The sequence below is a fragment of the Pituophis catenifer genome, unplaced genomic scaffold (genome assembly GCF_029215685.1).
Source record: "Pituophis catenifer annectens isolate HBS135680 unplaced genomic scaffold, rPitCat1.0.hap2 SCAF_7, whole genome shotgun sequence".
Classification (NCBI taxonomy): Eukaryota; Metazoa; Chordata; class Lepidosauria; order Squamata; family Colubridae; genus Pituophis; species Pituophis catenifer.
This window is the reverse complement of record NW_027256887.1, coordinates 15,073,450-15,088,219: the sequence shown is the minus strand read 5'-3', so window position 1 is coordinate 15,088,219 and position 14,770 is coordinate 15,073,450.

The following is a 14,770-nucleotide window of genomic DNA, read 5'->3' as shown; positions in this document are numbered from 1 at the left end:
CTCCTGGATTGCTGTTTGTCCCAGGCTTTCTTGCTTTCTTCCAAAAGCAGGGAAAACACTTACAAAATTTCCTAGAACAGAAAAGAAGGAAATCAACCTTGTCTTTTAACACCAATAAGGAATGAAAGAGAGAAGTGCTATGGAGTACATTTGTCCCATTTCCCATTCTTAAGAGAGAGCAAATGGGTATTTTCACCCCTTCTTCTTCATCTTGTGCCATATCCGTCATCGGACGTTGGCAATCATATTGGCAATCCTATTTTTGTCAACAGTTGCATGAAAAAGTGCTGCAGAGTTTTGTCCAAACTAGTCCCTTAGGTTTTGAAGCCATGATGTTCCTCTTCTGCCTGGACCTTGTTTGCCTTCAATCTTTCCCTGGAGGATTCAGTGAAGGATTTCGGGGTGAAATTTGGATTTCAGCCAAATTTTTCGGGGTGTCGCATCACATGTCCAAAATATTTTAACTTTCACTTTTTAATGGCTTTGATTATTTCCCTTTGCTTTCCCAGTTAGCTTATCACTTCTACATTTATGATTTTGTTAACCCAGTTTATATGTAACAGCTGTCTTTGACAAACCCAACTTACATCTTGAAGTGGAATTTTTCACTTACTGAGTACAGTGGGTAACTTAGAGTTAAGTCCAGAGATGGATAGATGAGGACACAAAGGCCTCCTTGTCTATAAGTATTTTGATGTGCTAACAATGAATACCCAGTCCAGCATTTCTGCATGCCACCAGTGACAGGCCAATTCCTTTGGCCCCCTTAAAAACACAAAAACAGTTTATTTTCCATCTTGTTGGAAAGGAGGATGAATTCCTTGGATGTAGAAATGTGGAAGTTCCACTAAGCTTGCTGCTTTAACAAGCTTCATTCAGTGGTACAGTCCTCTCCCTGTATTAACATGACTTTTGGCAGCACAATGTCTGTAGGTGTCCCTACATCCATGTCTCTTGGATAAGCTTGTGCGATTGTTTCTGCTTGGGTGAAGAATCCTTGTTCTTCTACCACAGCGTTAAGATAATTGCTTGACATCACAAATCATTTTCTCCACAGCACTCTTTGGCCTACTTATGTGTTTCAGAACCTTATAGGCAAACTGCAGTCTAAATTTACCAATCTGAATTTAAGATCTCTGGCAAAGAATTGAGAGATTTCCCAAAAGGCTTCAGAAAAAGTTTGGCCTCTGCTCTGTCTTTGGGCCAAAGAGAGCATTTTGGCAAAGAGAGAAGTTCCCTCTGTATAAATCTAGGTGAAGGAACCTAATCCTGAAAACATTCCTTCCCAACGTTTCTCCTCTCATTTCCCCCATCCCAGGGTAAAGAGTTTTCTCACCACATTGCTTTTGGAGCCCAATATCAATTATATTTTTCTCCTTTGTTGTATATAGTGACTGGTATCCTGCACTAATTGTGTTGCTCCCTCTGAAGAACTTGGTGAACATCAACTCACAGAGGTCTTGTACAGCCAGTTCCCACCCCCCTCACATCTCCCCCACTCCAATAGGAAAAAAAAAAGCCATTGAGAAAATCCCTAGAACAGAAAGGGACAAGAGTAAGGCAAGGACTAAGTCATTGAATGATTCCAAATAACTGACACTGAGATTCCCTAACCAAAGTACCAAAGAGGAAAAGGTATGGTTCCACATTGGGTTGACCTGCATACTTTAATCTTCTTTTCCTTTTCCTTGGAGCACATCTTCGCTCTGATAACTGACAACTGACAGTTGGTGACAGTTCAGCCAGGATGGATGAAGTCACAAAGCCATTAGAATTCCCAAGGAGTTGACACACCTCTCTTGGAATCCTACCAAAGATCACCTGCTCCACCTTTTCTACATACACCAATGCCAAATGCCTCTAGGAACCTACTAACAGCTGCCTCTTTCTCATCTTTTTACACAGAAGACTTAGCTCTTCAGATGTAGACTCTTGTCTTTATATAGAAGCTCCAAATGATTTGCAACATCAAGGTGCACTCTCTAAATCTCCCTCTGCTGCTGCCTCTGAGCAATTTTGCCTCATTTCAGCAAACAGCCTGCTTTACTTTCATTTTCGTTTTCAGCATAGCTTGATTAGCACGAGGGAAAAAAAATCTGCTCCAGCAATTTACCTCTTTGCAGCAAGCAGCAGAGCCCTGCGCAAAACAGCTGAGAGCAGATCAGCTGAGAGTCGGGAGGCCGATCTAATCAACTTGTGCTAATTAGCCTGTGCTGAAGCTGAAAGGAGCTGTTTTTTCTTGCTGTTTGCTTGCAAGGAGATAAACTGCTGCGCGGCAGAGGCCAAAGGGTAGGGGCCAGTGGGTGGGCAGGGCTACATTCAGTGTATAAGACGCACCTAAATTTTCACCCCCTTGGGGGGGGAAGGTGCGTCTTATACTCCAAAAAATATGGTATATTTTGCCCAATAAAAATTCATATGATGTTGTTAGTTTTTAAAATGAGGAATGAATTCATGTGATTACATGAATTAACCTTGAGCTAGTATAAGGCTGGATCTTAGCGAATCCAAGTACAATTTGAATGTGAGGAGATGCCTTGCATTTGGGGGAACTGAGAGGTTCTTTGATGGTTTTTGTGATTTTTTTTTACTTGTGTTACTGTTTTCACTATTGTTTGTGAGCTGTCCACTGCCTTAATGTCAATGAAGAGGAAACAGTCACAATTACAGTTGTTAAACTAACGACTTCAGTTGTTATGTGAATCATGCAATCATTATACAAGCAGAAATGGCTTCCTTATTTACAGTGTGTTACACAACAAGGCACATTTAAACATTTGGGATATGGTTTTTAAGGGGACAAAGTTAATCAATCAATCAATCAAAAGCAAACAAAAATGAAATGACTTAAACATATATTAGCAGTAACCTCCAATGTGTAATTCAAAGTACAGTACAAATATTTAACTAATGATTAGTGGTTGGGAAAATAAATACAAGGGAAGAGAAGAATGTATTATCAAAAGTGTTTTTTCTCTATATCTATGTCTACATTTATATTTATTATGATTTTCTTATTTTTTACTAGCAATTGTTTATCTTCTACTTTGCTTCTTGTATCTTTATTCTTATGAGATTTTTGTTTGAATAATAAATGCAGTAAGAAAAAAGTCTAAAACGTACAGTTTTTGATTGGGACATAAAACTGGATGCGGAACAATTTATTTCTTTTCTTTTTACAACAGATATATAATTTCTATGTATCATTTCATTTGCCGAGATCCCCTTTGATTTTAACTGCAAATTCTTCTCAAACTTCTTTAATGCATAAGACACATTAACTAGCACTTCAAACATCAGAAGCTGCTTGTAATCCAAGTACTTAAACAAATTAATGAGCTGCAGCTACAATGAATGATTAGGTCATTTAGGATATGGTGTACATTAATGCATTTGACAAAGCCGAAGATGGAAGATCATTAAACGAAGTCTTTATGGCCCTGAGGGTGAACAGCAGTGGATCTAATCAAGATGGAGAAACACAAATGTTCTGACAATAAATGATTAAATATGACTTAACCATGACAAAAATCTAATACTTGGCAATAGTTTCATCCACATAATATCAAGCTATGGTAAATTTATTAGGAAGACTATGGTGGGATCACTACCAGGGTATATCCCCACTCTAGCCACATATTCACATATAATTGCTTAGTTTCTTAAGCCTCCAAGTCAAAGTAATTCTTATTTATGAGACTAAAGTAGGAAGATATATCTTTGGTTTTCTGAAGTGTATATGTTGTGACTCCGGCTCCCGAGCCTGTCCTCATGGAGGAAGAGGACTCAGAAGGTGAGGGGGAGGAACTGTCAAGGACTCCCTCTCCAGGACCTTCCTCTCTGGCAATGCTCAGGTTCCATCCGAAGGCCAGGAGGAACAGCCTGGGATGGGCCAGGAGGAAGGCATTTCGGAAGGTATTTGTTAGAGAATGATACTGATGAATCCTGGCTTGATCCCAGGTAGCGTCGGAGGGAGAAGCGTGCACAGCAAAGGAAGAGGCATGGGAGGACCATGGATTGAGCTGAGTCACTGAGCCACGCCCCACAAGGGATAAAAGGGGGTGTGATTGCTTGGCAGGCTTTGTGACAGACAAACGTTTAAACTCTAAAGAGTCACATCGTGAATCCTGCACTTCGGCTCAGATATATTTTGGACTAAACTCACGTGGATAATTTGTCGCTCTGGAAACGGATTGCAGATAAGGCCTCTCCTGCTTTTTGGGAGTACTAATTGGATTTGGCAGGCGTTTTACAAGTAGCTGCCAGAACTCTCGTCTGCCAGGAATTCTGGTCTGTTTATACAATACATTATTGGCAGGTGTGTTGGATATTGCATTTGTCTGTGTGAGGACGGGGGATGGAACAGTATATCTCTGTTAATGATTGTTGAGGGTAATATGCTGATTCTGTAAACCGCTTAGAGAAGGCTGTAAAGCACTGTGAAGCGGTATATAAGTCTAAGTGCTATTGCTATTATATTGAAGAAAATAAGAATCCAGTAGCAGCTTAAAAACTGTTTTATATTGGCACCAGCTTCTCTGAATTATATCCCCTTCCTTTGGTACATGTGTTACCCTGAAATATGAACTGGTATGAAAACTCTACTGGCTCTACTTGGCTATGATACAGACATTCTTGGCTATGCAGTTTTTTGGAGTGGGAACCACAACAATTCTAAATAATAACAACGACAACAACATTGTTTGAGTCATAGTAATGAATCTTTTGATGAACTATAACTCATTTCTTTATCTTCAATACCTCTTTCAAGTATGTTTGTTCAAGTTTCTTTGAACAAAATAAGTCTCCCTCAAGGTCAGTGGCTTGGGGAAACTCAATGTATTAAGATCAGGGCTCTTTCTAATACCAGTTTCTTCTTCTTCATTTCCTTTGATGTATAGGCTAGTCAGTATGTCCTGTCTGGATGAATAGAGAAATGTTTTTCAAGCTTGTCAACTTTAAGATGCATAGACCATCTCCAGAATTCCCCAGACAGCATGTTTTATTCTAGACCAGCTGTAACTTCTTCGTGGTCTTCAAGAACAGACGACTGTTGGTGTGAAACAGTCCACAACAGGAAGGTCAATTATTTGTGAAACTGTTATTGGTCATAGCTACTACCTGCTCTTTGAGCAGAAGCTGAGAGTCTAAGACAGCCCCCCCCCAATTACACAATAGTCCCAAGAGGAGAATGCAACACTAATCATATCAAAGTTGAAAGGTTGAAAACAACCAAACGCTCACTGTTATTCAGTCTTGATAGGGTTGAGCTTAAGACTATATTTTTCCCTGCTAGACTCTTACAGCCTAGAAGTACAGGGTAAAGACCTTGACATAATCAATTAGTCAGCTAGGGATCAAGAGGTACAACTGAGTACCCAACCCAGATTAATGGATGACCAGAAGTTGAATGGGAGAGGAGATAAATTGTTTTTCATCAGTTCAGTTGCAGATCGGTAGACTTCTGCTATCTATAATACAGCAGGCTTGAGTGCAGGAGTAGGTATAGTGTTGTACCCAAAGAGATGTCAATTAACCTGAAAAACCATGTCTCTTTCCAATTGTATTCTCTAATGCACTATTAATCTTTTATTATATATTAGTAAGTGTGTGTGTGTGTGTCTTTTATTCTTGTAGTTTATTTTACTTCGCTGGTCTTTCTCATAGTAAGGAATTCATCCATAATGAGATGATTACTGAAGTTCAATTGAAACTTGGCTAGGGCATCCTGTCCATAAAACTGCATAATGAAAACATCAAAGAGGAGAAAGTAGGATTTGAGAAAGCATTATTCCAATTCAGTCATGAAAATGTTGGTTCATATGCGGTCATATAAATACTGATGGCAGCACCACTGACTGATATGTTCTTCCCAAACTCAATTAGGTATGCTATAATACCATCAAGGATAATATTTCTGATATTTTGTGATCTCCTTTCTCCCAATATCCATGGCCTGTTTTCTTGGAGACTCAGATACTGTTGACCACTCAAAAAAAAAAAAAAATTGCCTGTATTTTGTATAGGACAGAATTTTGGCAGCATATGTTCAGGTTTTGACAGTAGACTTTAAGTCCCCAATCACTCCAGCTCTATTTGTAGCAATAAAAAAAAACAACTATAGGGAATCCAGAATTTTCACCACAATATAAATCTTATAGACCTAGTAATATCAATCATTCCTCTTGTATTTGCTATCCTGAATGCACAAGCCTGAAAAACCACAATGCCATAAGATTTTAGTTTTTTGCATCATGTTAAAAGCAACTACGTTCTCTTTGCTGATGATGTAAAACTATTCAACACCATGCTGCTACCCTTCAAAAAGACCTTGACTATGTGTCAGGTTGATCAAACAAGTGGCAACTTCAAATCTCAACCAACAAATGCTCTGTCTTACACATTGGCAAAAAAAAAAAAATCAGAACATTAAATACAAGCTAGATGGACATGACCTTGTAGATGACCCTCACTCTGTCAAGGACCTTGGAGTACTCATTTCTAAAGATCTAAGTGCCAGAGCCCACTGTAACAACATTGCTAAAAAGGCATTAAGAGTTGTTAACCTAACCTTGCGTAGCTTCTTCTCTGGTAATATTGTACTACTAACCAGAGCATACAAAACATTTGCTAGTCCAATTCTTGAATACAACTCATCTGTCTGGAACCCGCACTGCATTTCGGATATTAATACAATTGAGAGAGTCCAGAGATATTTCACGAGAAGAGTCCTCTACTCCTTTGCTCGCAATAGAATACCCTATAGCACCAGACTTGAAATTTTGGGCTTAGAAAACTTAGAACTATGCCGCCTTCGGTCTGACCTAAGTGTAGTACATAACATTATTTGCTACAATGTCCTACCTGTCAGTTACTACTTCAGCTTCAACCACAACAACACATGAGCACACAATAGATACAAACTTAAGGTAAACCACTCCAAACTCGATTGCAGAAAATACGACTTCAGCAACAGAGTGGTCAATGCCTGGAATGCACTACTCTGTGGTTTCTTCCCCAAACCCCTATAACTTTAACTTTAGACTGTCACCCCATTCCTAAGAGGTCTTTAAGGGTCGTGCATACGCTCACCAATGTGCCTACCGTTCCTGTCCTAATGTCCCTTTTTATCAGTATCCATTTCATGTATTCATAATCATGTTTATACTTTTATCTGTTATCTTATATATGCTTGACAAATAAATAAATAAAAATAAAAAATAAAAACGAGGGGTGTCTGGAGCAACAATCTGGTTTCAAAGGGACATGCTCAGTCAAGTGAAATCCAGCCCCTTTTTACAAGTATGCAATGCATATTTAAAAAAGAGTAGGCTAGACAGGCAGGCAGGCAGGCAGGCAGACAGATAGACAGTCAGTGGTATAGGAATATTAAATTTTCCTTTATAAGATCTTACATGGTTGATCAAGATAGTTACCATCCTTAGGGAACAAAAGCCAAAACCCAAACAACTTTGTTGTTTATTCATATCACTCGAATACAAATTAGAGTGTGAAGAAACTGTTGACATATTTACATCTCGAGCCTGAACAATTTTTAGGTCAATCACCATCTTTATGAAAGTGCTTTATTATCATCCTTACAGCTGTCAATCTTCTAAGTCAACTCAGAAAGAGTTAATTGGTGTTCTAGACAGTATTCCATCTCAATTAATTTAAAAAAGCTCTATAATTTTATCCAATTTGCTCTGCTGAATATTAAATTATCAGGAAAGCAGCAAGCCTCTCATCTTTATCGTATACATCTGATGCAAGAGTTATCGAACATGAAATCTTGATATCCTTCTCTTCTATGGCACCTTCCAGATATGTTGGATTAGAGTTCCCGGAGGACATTTCTCACTTGTCAAGATTTTAATGTGTTCATGTTTAAATCAGTGTGTAATGTAAGTGCAAAACTCATTAGCGTTGCTGCTAGCTACAAGCCTGACCCAAGTCACTAAAACCCGTATTTAAATATCTCTGATATGAAACATACTGGCAAATCCTTCTCCATTTCCCATCCCTATGCCACACTTGCTATGAGAATCCAACAAGATTTTTAAAATGCCACTCATTGCTTCTTATTTTTTTTTTTAATATATACTTTATTGATTTTTTTAAAAAAAAAATTTAAAAGAAAACATCCAATCTCTGTTAACATCTGAGGTGTCGTGTAGTTACATATTTATGTTATATACATTATATACATATCTATTACATTCGAATCTACCATTATTGAACATAAACATATCCTTACAATCTCATTCTATTATTCCACCATTTGTACCACCTTTCCCATACTGCCTTGAATTTTGAATTCACATCATCGTTAAGAACACTTGTTAATTTCTGCGCATTCTAGGATTTTGTTTATTATGACCACTTCTGGAGGGGTTTGTTTGTCCTTCCAGTATTTTGCAAAGATTAACCTGGCCGCTGTTATGACATGCATTGTAAGATGTATCTTATCTTTAGAAAGTCCATCTCCGATCATTCCTAATAAAAAGATTTCAGGGGAAAGTTCTATATCTTCCTCCACTATTTCTCGTAACCAGTTTTGTATTTTTGTCCAAAACTTTTTTGTCTCAGGGCAGGACCACCACATATGAAAGAAGGTACCAACCTCCTTTCTACACTTCCAGCATATTGTTGAAGCATTGGGAAATATTTTTGCTAATCTAGCTGGCGCTAGGTACCATCTATGGAAAATTTTGTAATGGTTCTCCCTGTACGATGCTGATTTAGTCAGATTATAGTTTCTGTTCCAGGCCTCCTCCCAATCATTGAAATTTAACCTATAACCAATGTTTTTTTCCCAAATATTTATTTGATTTCTAGCTATTCCTTCTGCCCTGTCCTCGCCTAGTAGAAAGTTGTAAAATTTCGCTAACATTTTCTTTTCCATCCCCAACATAATTTTGTCCAGATTGTTGTGCTTCGTCTCTATACCAAATTGATCCCTATCTTTTTGATATCTTGAGCTTATCTGTAAATAGCTCCACCAGTCTAAATTAAAGCCTTGATTTATTAATATTTCCCGTGATTTAAGGATACCATTATCATCTAATATTTCTCTATACGTGCCGAATTTCATTGCTTCTTATATGGACATGGATAAAATTGTGAAAACCTAAGGGAAGTGGTTGGATGTGTTGTCCAAGAACTTCCAAAACTTACTGTATTCTAAATTATCCTTTTCTCTTGTACAATGTGTCATGTAAAATAGCCTGAGTGATAAATTGCAGGAAGATGAATATTCTTCCCAGGGGTGGGTTCTACTTACCTTTACTACTGATTCGCAACGGGGCCGCATGCGCAGAAGCTTCCTGATGACATCAGGGTTGGTGGGCAGAGCCTCCCGACGGTTTTACTACTGGTTCTTGCGAACCGGTCGAAACCAGGAGTAACCCACCACTGAGTCTTCCTCCCCTCCAATCTTGATTTTATTTTTTTTTAACTAAAACAGATGTGTATAACCAATGTGGCCTTTCAAAGCCTTGACAATGTAAAATGACCATCAGATGCATATTAGTGTGAAAAGGGGGGGGGGAGAATTAATTAATTGCATGGGAATTAATCATAACAACTTGCTGAACTCAATGCAAAATGACCATCAGATATGCATCTGGGTGTGAGAAAGGGGAGGAGGATTAATTAATTGCATGGGAATTAATCATAACAATTTAATGAACTGCACAGAATTGAATTGAATCCAAATTGAATCCAATCCAAAACTACTTTGAGAAATACTGTCCACTTGTGCCACTCAAAAGTTAGCTGTGGGCAAAAGATGATGGCACATTCCTTGTCTGAAAAGTCTTAGATTGACTCCAATTTCCCTTTTCTATTGTAAGAAGAAAAATTGTGGAGACCATTTTACTACATTGTCCAAGGGTCTGGAGAAAATTTCCAACAACTATATGAGAGCGGATTTCACTTTCCTTTCTTCTTCCCTTAAATGAAGACATGCTAATTTTGTACGCTGAATTAAGCATAATTTTATGAGGAGAGGTATTTTTGTTGGGAAATATGTTTAAGAAAATGAGGATAATTTATTTTTAAAAACAGGGGTGTGTGGCAAGCAGCATTAACAGCAGGGCAAATTAGGAGAAAGAATCCATATATTACAAGGTGATGCGTTAAAAAGGGAAGAATGAATTTGCATGTTAATATGAATATAAATAGGAAAATCCTCCAAACTGGACAGTAAAATAAACTGGATTTCTAGCCATGTACATATTCTACTTGGGAAACAGATGCCTAAACTATCCATTGTCTAAGACCCAAATGCACATTAGCGTGAGAAATTTAGCCAAATCCTTATTATTGTTTTTGTTGTATTTCTAACAAGTAAGTCAACATTCCCAACAATTCAAAAAGTTATAAAAATAAATTTGAATAATGTGTAAGACATTTGGAATGGAGAATTGGAGTTTTCTATATCATAAAATTATCAATTTTAGATCCTGATGGAATGTTTGTTTACTATACTAAACCAAGTTCCTGAAAGAAATATAAAATTTAAGGACATTAATATGCTGTTAGATTGAGAAAAGTTTGTATATTGGTTGAATATCTGAAAAAAAATATATAATGTATTCCCGGAAGTCCACCTGCATACAGATATACAGGTTTGCTCATCAGAATTTATCAGCTATCAGTCTTCGTATTGGCTTTTTGTCATAGAAAAAAATGGATTGGACAATATTATTAAATGCAGTCCAGGTTTAAATTTTGAAACATTGAACTGTAGATTTTTAATAAAGATTTAATATTTACATATATATTATAAAAATGTAGTGCTGGATTCCACCCTTTAATTATTTGTTTGTTTGATACAAATATCTTAACAGCATTGGTAACAAATAGATCACAGCAAGTATTACAATGCATTATTAAAAAATGATCACCATTTATAAAAACTAGGCAAGCAGCAGACAATATTAGGTTAGTTGTAGATTTAATAGACTTGAATGAAATTGAAGATTTGTAATCTTAACCATTAGATACCAAAAAAACTTTGACAAAATATATAGAGAATACATGCTTATATTAAATATGTTTAGATTTCCTTTGAAATTCACAAAATAGATCAAGGTACTATGAGTTATCTACATCTAAAGTAAAGATTAATAGTATATTTTCTGCTACCTACCCATTATTTACAGGAATTAGACAAGGATGTCCACTTATTCTTTGATATTTGTGTGGAATACTTGGCTTCTACTATTAGACAACATAAGGAGTAGCACATAATTTACTTGAATACTAAAGTACATTTTAAAAAGTGCAGATGTAATTTTCTTTCACCCAAAGGCATTCAATTATTCCCTTAAAACACAAGAGTTTGTATATTAATCACTGACATTTGGGGAACAAATCTATATCAATGTCCATTTGGAAACCCGAAAAGATATTTTGGACATGCTGTCTATAGGACAGAAGCGTAAAACAGGCAGGGGCATATTTTATAGCAGATTCCCTAAACAAATTCAAAAGCAACCATGTTGTCAATGCTGGTATGTAATGGATAATGACAGGCTTGTCATACAGCACATGAAAAGCTGCACATAAACAGATTAGATGTGAAGACCTACCAAAATTGCAATATTGATGAATAGCACTTATGTTCTCAAAGCTGCTACACTTGTTGGTATAGGTAGTAGTTGAACCCAAGAGCATATCCTACAAAAAAGTTTTGTTAAGAAAGAAAGGCTAAGAGATGTTTTCTACATATGAATGAAGTGCTGGATAATTTCTTTGTTTATGCTTTATAGTGGTACCCCCTGCCAAGCATATACCTCAAAATGGCATACAAGTAGATAAAATGGTATGCTGACATAAGGGAAATGCTCAAATTCTAAATTGATCAATTGTATCATCAAACCCTTTAACTACTCTGTCATACTCACTAACAAGATATTAAAAGATTGGTTGAGTTGCTTTTATTTTCTGAGTTTTTCAATGATTGCCTTTTGTGCAGAAGGAATTCTGCTTTGCATAAGTGATTACAAGTATTAAAAAAGAGTGTATTTCATCATTAAATAATACACAGCCTAATGCTATTATGCTAGATATCTTAAGAGCACTGATAGTGTCATAGGAAATATTTATGCATATGCTTAAATTGTCAATAAAATCTGTGAAATATGAAAGTACTTATCTTTGCCTTAATTTTAGTGCCAAGCACTCTTTAAAAAATGTACAGACCATTTAATCAGCAAAGCTATAAGCAGTTCCAAATGCTATTTAGAATAATGCATAAATATTACCTAATCAACAATTAATTACAGCCAAAGTAAAACAAGTAATTAAAAGTATATAATTAAAAGCAAAGTCACTGAACTCTGAGATGCTAACATATAATGCTCTTCCCTAGAAAAATTGGTCTCCCCCCCCCCCGATACCTACACAAAAGAGGTGTTGTACAAATTTTCTTCCCAAGAATAATACAGAACCCAAGAGAATCAATCAGCAGAGGCATCTATTTGATAAGAATCGAAATCAACTCTTACAAATGAAGGCTTGAAAGACAAAGATCTTATCAAATGATAATTATTTTGCATTACTCTTTACTCTTTGTTCTGTGCCATCTCATTAAGTATGCAGTTCACCCCAGTGGTGAAATCCAAATTTTTTTACTACCGGTTCTGTGGGCATGGCTTGGATGGTGTGGTGTGGCTTGGTGGGCGTGGCTTGGTGGGCGTGGCAGGGGATGGATACTGTAAAATCTCCATTCCCACCCCACTCTGGGGCCAGCCAGAGGTGGTATTTGCCGGTTCTCCAAACTGCTCAAAATTTCTGCTACCGGTTCTCCAGAACCTGTCAGAACCTGCTGGATTTCACCCCTGGTTCACCCCAATCACTTTACTGAGCATGCTCATTATCTGGTCATGTGAGCTTCAGGCACACTTGTCCAGTTGTGTATATATTTTCCTTGGAATCAAGTTAAAACCTTTGGGATTAAGTGACACAGGTGAGTTGACCAGTTCAGAACAGAACAGAATAACAGAGTTGGAAGGGATCTTGGAGATCTTCCAGTCCAAGCAAGAGAACCTATGTTGCCCATACAATACAGCAAGGTTGTTCCTACTGTATGTTGCCCATGCAATACAGCAAAGTTTATTTTAATAATCAGGACAAAGGTTTTACACAAATGGGAAACAGGACCTCTATATCTGCTGCCTCTAATCTTTTGGCATATTGTGCTGAATGATATCATACGGATGGATGGATGGATGGATGGATGGATGGTACTATCTACAGCTTGCCACAACAGATGTCAAGATATATCAGCTTTCTTCTCTCTAATGGATCATTGAGCTAAGAAGTTCCATGTGAAAGTGAATTGTGGGTTCTTGTTCATATTTATTTATTTATTTATTTATTTATTTATTTATTTATTTATTTATTTATTTATTTATTTATTATATTTCTATACCGCCTTTCTCCCGTAGGACTCAAGGCGGTGTACAGTCAAGAAAAATATAGACACACAAACATCATAAAATTGCTAATTAAAATTATTATTACAACATAGTTTGGCCCAATTAAATAGAACCTAAAATTAGATAACATTTTAAAAACATTCACATGTTCATATGTTTAGCCCCGCTTGTTAGAACATCAGGGTTTTGAGGGCACGGCGGAAAGCACGGAGATCAGGGATATTTTGAATTTCAGGGGGCAGTTCATTCCAAAGGGTTGGAGCCCTCACAGAGAAGGCCCTCCCCCTGGGAGTCGCCAGTCGGCATAATCATATAGAGAAAACCCCATCTTGTCAGTGAGCCATGATGTGTAAAATACAAACTAATTGAAATATGATGTGAAAGGAGATTTTGACTATCAGTTGTTGACTTTTATGACTATATATGTGTGTGTGTGTGTGTGTGTGTGTGTGTATGCTTTTCCCTACTCCAGTTTTAACTGCATCTGACACAGGGGTGGGCTACTGGGTGTTCGCAGGGGTTCAGGAGAACCTCTAGCTAAGATTCTGTGCAGTTCAGAGAACCCCTAAATCCCACTCCTGGCTGGCCCCACCCACCCTGCCCCTCCCAGGAGTCCCCACGCAGCCCTTTTTGGATGCAGGTAAGTGCAGGGTGTGCACAAAGGCTTAGGGAGGGCAAAAAACAGAAGTTCAGGAAGGCCAGAAATGGCCCTGTTCCCAGCCTCCAGAGGGCCTCCAGAGACTGGGAGGCTGTTTTTGCCCTCCCAGAGGCTCGAGTAAAGCCTCTGGAGCCCGGGGAGGGCAAAAACGCCCCCCCCCCCGCGTCGTGGTGCAGGAGGCCAACTAGCCATGCCCACCACGGCCACAACCACCCAGCAACTGGGCAGAGAACCCATTGCTATTTTTTTTGAAGCCCACCCCAATCTGACATCATACCACTATTCTTTTTAATCCACTAATTTCTGTATGAAGTGAAGCTTCTTTTCTCTGACAAATAGATTTCAGCCAAGAATTTCTTCTGAAAGTGACACAGATCTTTGTACCAGAAATAATTTGATTCCAAATTGTCAAAAAGACAGGAGAGGCAGGATTTAGATTTCAATTGATTGAAAATGAGTTTCATATTAACTTACTGTCCAACCTTCCCACATTCAGATGGTCTTATTGTAGTACCTGATCTTGCAGATGTCTATCAAGCATAACAATAGACCTGGAAATATTTCTGTATGCTTTGTAGACAATTATTGATTTGGCTCTGCTTGACAGGAAGGCTAAAATGGCCAGAGATATTTCATATTCACTAGCACCAAATATTCAATTTTC